We start from the raw sequence: 8,074 nt of genomic DNA on the forward strand, positions 1-8,074 counted from the left end.
GGACTCTTCAGATCATAGAGCTACTCATAGCTTAACACTACATCACAGTTTCTGCTAAACCTTGGGAAAAGACTGAGGAATTTGTGCACTGTAAAAGATGACAGAAGATAAAGAAATCAGTGGGTTTCTTAATCTACTTACTGTGAGGATAATTTCCAATAAAACATTGAGATGACAATTTTTGTCTTTCAAAATTTCAGGTAGGTTATCTCATCAAATCCATAAGCAGTGGTTTAGCACCCAAAATGTTCCAAGCTCAATGTCGTTGGAGGTAAGATTTTTTAATATGAGAATACAGAATAAAACTTTCTCCTTGCATAAGTCTTTTTTTTAATAACAACCAAACACAGACAATAGAAATTTTCCTAGTAGGTCTATCCACAATAAGTATTTGATAGAATTATAATTGACATTATACCTATTTCTAATTTTCTTTTTTTTTTTTTTTTCTTTTAAATTGGCTGCAACAGTTCACTGCAGTGCTGGTCATGGTCTTGAATTATATTGTGAAAGGTAATTGATGTAGAATACAATATACTCCATTCTATACTCAATTATTCAATGTGGAAAATTTAGTGAGGACTTTAAATAAAGACAAGTAAAGAAAACAGAACACAGGTACTGTGGTTTTGTTGTTTTGTTTTAAAGTAGGCTTGAAACAGATAAGAAAACTATATCTAAGCACAATATGAGTTTGTTTCATGGGGCAATTTTTGCATAGTGATATCTCTTCCCAGCCTGCTTGCTGTGCCTGAAAGTTATTATCCTATACATGAAGAATCGTGCTGTGGAAGATGTAGAAACATTTTCCTTTTCTATTTGCCACTGTCTTCTGTAAAAGAACAAGGGATACTGAACAGAAACAATGCTTGATTAGTGACAGATATGTACAGAAGGAGACATGAGTAGAGACAAATATGGACTAATGTGAATTAATTTCTGTTTCTCCTTAAATGCTTCTATTTAATCCTATTAATAGTCTCCTTCTTCAATCACTAAGGAATAGTTTCTTTTGTTCCACATTTGTTAATTACAGAGCAGCCTGTTACACAATGTTATTAAAATATGTCACGGTAAGACAAACTTTTACCAGTTAGTTCTTTGCTTCCTGGATGAGATCCAGGCTTGAGAAACTTCCTTTCTGTTATTAGCAGTGCCAGAAAAAGAGAGGTGGAACAGGAAGAGTTTGAGAAATACAATATTTGGTATAAAGTGGTTTTTCTAGAGATAAGCACCTGATTTCCATCTGAGTCTCCTCAAAGTTACTCAGAGTAACCCGACACCAAAGTTGGCAGAGGCAGTTTCCACTGCAAAAAAGGAAAGGGCAAAAGGAAGATAAATGCAGCAGAAAATTTGTAAGAATATTCTTCATGAAAAAAATTGCTCATGTTGATAGGATGCTTATAGTCTATTTTCATTTATAAGCATGAGAAATATTTTAAGGAGCTAAATGTATTAAAACTGATTATTTCCTTACCAAGAATGTGACTATGTTAAATTTCTGGAAAACCTTTTTTGTAATTTCAGATTATGTTTTGCATTCATTGATTGCAGATTGATTTTTTTTTTTTGGTACAATCTGGCAGTTTGCATGCAAGCATGAACTGCAAGAAAATGGTGTCACCAATACATCAAATATGTGCTTAGGCAAAGGAAGGATAAGGAAAGAAAAGAGCTAGAAATTTCTAAACAAGGATTTGTGAAATGTGTGCCTTCTGATAAAGAATATGATTTAGTGTACCCCAAAATCAATTAAAGGAAATTTTGGGCTATCTCCAAGGAATTTGTGTTCATTTGCAGTTTGATGCTGCTGGTTTTCAGGTTATTCCTTTTGATTCTTTGAAGAGCTGGTTTTAAGGTCATTCCTTTTGATACTTATTAGTCTATTTTCTCAGATTACTGTACAACACGTACTTCAGCTGTCTTCTTCCTAACAGCAATGAGACATTTTAAGAATATCAAAGCCAACTTTATTCTGATCAACAAAGGGAATCAGGAGGGACTGGCTTGTTGCAAATGAAAAAAGATGTAAAAAGCCACAGGTATATTTTAGTGACAAAAGAATAATTATAAAAAAATATTAATTAGCAGGAGAAGAAGTCAAGGCAATTTCTGAGTGAATGGTCCAGAGGATATCTCCTCTTTCCACTCTGAAAAAGGTATGGAAAGTTTTGAATGGAAGTAAAGGTGACCAATGCTGAACTGGGAATGATAATTATCTTCTTTCTATCTGCTTTTTTGTCATGAGGAAAACAATCTTGCACTCTGGTGGGGTTAAAAGAATTTGTCTTGCTAGATCAATGACTGGAACGCTGAAATGTGATATGCAAGCATAAACTCTTAGTCTCAAGTTCCCTTTTCCCCTCTAACCAATCAAATTACTGCAAAGACCTAGTGGTCTTTATCAGTGGTTTGGGACCTTGGGTTTACTCCTGGATCTGTCAATGATATGCTGAAAGTTTCTGAGAAGTTGTGTATTGGAGCACCCATTCTGTAATCTGGGGATTTTCAAAATGTGCAGGTAGTGTTGAACACATCTTTCATGAAACACTGCTATGATTAGCACATGAAATCACATTATTTTGGAAATTTTAATATCAATAAATGTTAGAAATTGGAATCAGTGAATATAATAACACTATCTGAAGCACAAGTATATCCTGACACAAGTTATACTTAAATTCAGGTTAGAAGTACTGAATATGGAACAGCAAAGCCAAAGGGCCTCTCCGGAATTAATATTCAGTAACAAGCAGCTTAAAAGAATATGTTAACCTTTTAAATCACAGAAAAAGTGTTTTCCTCAAATCTTCATTTTATTAATTACCTTTACTTTTTCTATTTTATTTTTTCCCCCTCTTCTTTTTCCTGATTTAATTTTCACTTTTAATAAGAACATAGAACTAGGACTTTGGTCTTGGCTTGCAAATCTACAATATGAAGCAGGTTCAAAAATCAGGCACCTCACTCCTCCTTAGAATGATCATACAGTGCAAGTAAATCTAGTGGAGGATCACAGGGCAGGACTTGCAAAGACTGGCTTCCTTTTTACCCAGTGTGGGATTATCCTGCTCCAAATGAGACTTTGTTGCTTGCTGGAAAGTACATTCCAATCTTGGTGTTTTCCAGGCTTGTTTCGGTTTTAATTTACAAGTAATCTGAAAAGCTGTTCTGGAAACACCTTACTAATAATGGCTGCTTTCAGAAAGGAATACCCTTTGTTGGCATCAGATCTGATTAAGATTATCACAAACTAGACAAGTCAGAGTTAGAAAAAACAAGGTAACACAGTGAGGGTTTAAATTCTTGACTGTAAGGTAGTAATCTGATGTAAGACAGGCAAAAGAAAAGGAGACTGTATATTTCAATTCTGATCCAAAACTCTCCCACCTGTCCTTTAGTTTCTAAGTAACTTCCCAGAGCCGACTTAATTTTAGCTGCCATTACTCCAATCATTGTTCAGGGCTATTCGAGTGCCACTGTGCATTAATTAATGCTTAAGCAGTTCCTGCTCCTTCTAGTTTTTCTTTCTTCCCTATTAGACTAAATTAGTAAAACTTACAGCTTTAATAGTTATTATTTACTATCCTGAAAAAAAAAAAATCCAATTAAATACAGTGTCTACTGGAGCAGAATGCTCCACACACTGCATCTGTGATGTTTTCTTACATCAAGATCTTCTTCCTAGAAAGGAAAGCAGATGCTTTTGAAATCTTTCTGGCTTCTTTATTTCCAGACAATTTGTCTTAATCTATAAAACTATTCAAGACTTCTTGTAATATTGCAAAAAAAAATATGCTATATACAATTTTCATGCTTTCATGATACAAGATATTTTCATTTCTAGAGATATCTCATGAAGAGATCTCATAATGATACAAATGAGATCTTGACTGCCAGCTCAAGTGCCTCACTTTTCTACATTTGTGATTTGGAGAGTTTAAGGCTCTCACACATTCCCTCTGATGCCATGCAGCAGTTCTGATGCATAAACCTTTATTTTCCTTCAAGCCCACTTACCTGTATTCTGTTGACACTGCACCCTTTTGACATCCAAGACATCAATGACATCTTCTTCACTTGGTAAACCCTGGTTTAGCAGATTTAAATTAGTGGTTTTATTTTTTCTATACACATTTCAGTAGAGAGTTTAGCTAAACAATCAAAACTTCTATTGCCTGATTCTTGCAATAGCATAATGTCCCCGTTATGTGACAAAACATGTAGCTTGCTAAAATTTGACATTTTTATTAAAAGAAAAGCAAAGAATGCAAAACCCTTATCCTATGTCTCTCTTTCTTTCCTTCCTGAAAAAAAACCCAAAAACAAAAAAAAAAAACCCAAACCAACCGAAAAACCAGACCCTGAGGCACTAGTTTGCCAATCCTGTTAATAAAATGCTAGTTGTATACACTGGCCAGTTAATTGTAGCATCACCTATAGGAGAGCATGTTGTGCTTCTTGATCCTTCCTCTCAAGTATAACCCTAAGGGAACTGCTTCACCTGCTCCTCTTGGCCATTTGGATGCTTTAACTTTCAGACTCATCTCTCTCAATGTTCCTATAAGAAAATTTCCATAGGTCTTTACAGGCACTGTTTAAAATAGGTATATTGAATGTAGACAGGAGTCTACATTCATTTGATTAGTCTCTGGAAGGTATTTCCTATCTCAAATAATATAAAATGGAACAAGACGAATCAGAGAAAGTCCTATATTTGTTCTAGACTCTCTCTGTCCTTCAGCATTATGACCCCAAGGGATCTGGCACTATCTCTTGCTCAAATCCAAGGAGTGAGATATGCAACACACAAGAGAACAAGACCTATATTTGCATGACCTTGCAGGGTTTTCCAGGTGTTTTGACTCTAGTTCTCTTCTCCTAGATTTAGGGCCAACACCTAAACACATTAAACATAAATAATGTTTTTGAATTAAATCTCAATTTTGTTTGCCACAGGCATCCATTCACTGTCTATGGGAGGTTTAGGAGAAGAAACTTGCATTGCAGAGTTCACAGCATTGAGAAAAGCTTTATGTGCACAGCCTTAATAGTTTCAGTATCCAAGATATGTGGGATTTTTTTTAATAAAACACCATGTTCTATGTACATCAATCAAAAGTCAGTTATTAGGAAAGCACAGGTTTCTCCTCTTGCCTGTTATCACAGTTGCCTCTAATTAAACCCACACTGTTTGAACCTACTGAGTACTCTCCTGGATCATTTGATCACCTAAACACTTGTGCCTTTTCATTAGTTTTGTAGTCACCTGCTTTCCTGATCTGCTGTTCCTCTTAACCTTTTCCAGGCTAAAAGATGCAAGGACATCTAATTTATACCCCAATTAAACCTATCTTCCTTCATTTCCTGTGGAGTACTCATCCCTCATTAATCTCTCTTTTATCTTGGCCTTTATATCTTCCTAAGGTGTTTGACCTAGAAAAGGGATCTTTGGGCAGAGATTCTCAGAGCTGTGAGATTCTGCAGTGGGAGGGTACAAATATTGTTCCTCTGGAGCTGTAGTGCTGGAAGAGCATGGTGCTCACAGGTGCTTGTAGAAAAGGCTGAGACACTAAAATAATGATGGAGGCAATGTTCTCTTAAGGAAAAGAATAGGTGGGAAGAAAGTTCACCAGGCAGCTTAGTAGGATATATTCCTTATGATGATTTTTTTCATCAGTGCCCATATGTTATTTTAAAGAGTCTTAGAAAATCCATGATTCTGTAATTTAGGAAGTTATTCTGTAATATTATGAAGTTCTGCATAATCTCATACAGAAATCATTCTATATCATATATGTAACACTTGATTTCTGTCTGAATAGCACAAAAACATGGAATAATTTCTGCCATGAAGATTTATGGGCCAGCTTGGGTCAGAGCTCTGTTGTGAATGTTCATCTTTGACTCAAACAGAACAATATTGTGTGCCAAGGCTCAATAGTTTAGATTTAACACTGAAAGGACATGCTGAAAGCAGCACAGCAGGCCTCTTTTAAAACCAGGTATGGTCCAGAAAGCACTAAATTTTCTGGATTTGCCAAAATAGATGCTGATGCCTGATATCTTTGGAATATAATTCTACATCAAATTATCTCTAAAATATGATGTAACTATTTGGAGCAGTCATCCCAAACTCTGAACGTTCATATTTTGACAAAACACCAAAATAGCTGGAGAAACTCACTAGTTCCTCAGAGGAAAGGGATGCTGCCACAGAAAATTAAATTTGCACTCATACTCAGCTTTTGACAAGGAATTTCTGGATATAATATATGAATTAAAAACATATAGTGAAAGTGTGATAGTTGTATATGCTGATGACTCTGAACTATTTTTGATTTAAAATCCACATTCTATCCTTTAAATATTGGCCCTAATGACATGGAGTAATTGTATCTGATAGGAAGCATGGGATGGTGTAGTCAGTGTTATGTTTTAAATAAGTTCAATTATTTTAAAATTTAATTACTCATTCCAATGGCAAGACACTTGAGCTAAGAAATGAATGTGTGGTTACACAGAGGATTTTAAACCAATCTTATCACAGACATTTTATAAATTAATCAGTCCTGAAATTAAAACTCATTATACAGTGGTTTGGAGTGTAGCAATATATACATATAATATTGTTTACATTAGCATTCAGAATATGATTAGTGACTCTTGTTGATGAACACTAAGGCACAATAAAGATGACCAATTAATTAATACAGAGGACAGGTTGCAATGAATATGATATGTTATTTCATCAGTCTCTCATTTCAAATTTAATTTGATATCCCAAAATGTGTTTCAAACTGTTTGTTTTACTCAAAGTCAATATAGAGCACCTCAGTTTCAGATGGAATCTTCTACTTGCAAGCAATCAAACAACTTTTAAAGTTTTCATTGTCTTATTAATTTTCAGACAGCAGTACTAAGGCTTGGGGCATCTGGCTTTATGATCTGATTCTGGAGTTCAGATTACAAAACTGTATTTCTAGAAGCAGTTGAACCAAATTCTTTCCTAAAGCCTTTATTCATAAAGATTGGAAACGTGATGCTATCCACTGCCAGCAAAAAGTTGGCTACATTTTCCTGGTTAGGTGGAACTGATCTTTGCAAAGAATGAAACAGTCTAGTCCAGTCTGTTATCATACAAGATACTGGGCTAAAAAGGACTCATGCAAGGTGCTGCACCTAAAACCAAATCTTAACATAAGCTAGATATGTTTACAGCACCCTGTTACAGTCAGGGAAAGGAACAACAGGGAATAGTTGTTTATCTGTTTCAAGTAACACCAAGTACTATTTGGGTGATAATTTAATGCTTATGGAATCATTCAGCACATCTCAAGTGTAGGTGGAGGTAGAAAGGGTTCTATAATAATTTCAATAAACTCAGTGGGGAATTTTTAATTGGTATATAAATCTGAGGGGAAAAAATGCATTATCAGATTAACAATGGATGGTTTAATGGATAAGTAGAAAACTGGCATTAGTGTGTTTGATCACTAATGCACACTTTTAAAAACTGTTTTCCTTGAGACCTAAATTTTTGTTTAGCACTAACAAATGTCCTCCTATACATCTGAAGGTTCTATTGCATGAATAAGAAAGGTATTGTCCATCAGTTTTACTAGGCAGTACAAAATTTCAAAAGTAATTCAGTCAGTCTAAAAAAAAACCAAAATCTGTTTTGAATGTAAATCCAATTGCCTTGAAAATTTTAAGCGCATTGGAGTCTATATTGAGAATATTTTGTTGTGAAAAATTTTAGATTTGTCAGAGACCCGAGAATCTTGAGATCTTTTTGAGATACTCAAAATATTCTGAAATGAATGTCCCTCTTTCTCTTATATTATCTTACTACCTGAAAACTAAACTTCATGTTTAAACAATTAAAAATAGATGGGAGTTAGGGGTACTTCCTTTTCTGGAGCCATATGAGATTCAAAGCCCAAAGTTAAAATATGAAAATTTCAACCATTTCCATTAATTAATAGTTAGGTATGCCTCTATTAGACAAAAATCATTGTGGCTCAGTGTCCAATGAGATAAAAATTATTATAGAAAATACTAGAGAAATAGT

Source organism: Camarhynchus parvulus, chromosome 3 (assembly GCF_901933205.1).
Source record: "Camarhynchus parvulus chromosome 3, STF_HiC, whole genome shotgun sequence".
NCBI classification, from domain to species: Eukaryota; Metazoa; Chordata; class Aves; order Passeriformes; family Thraupidae; genus Camarhynchus; species Camarhynchus parvulus.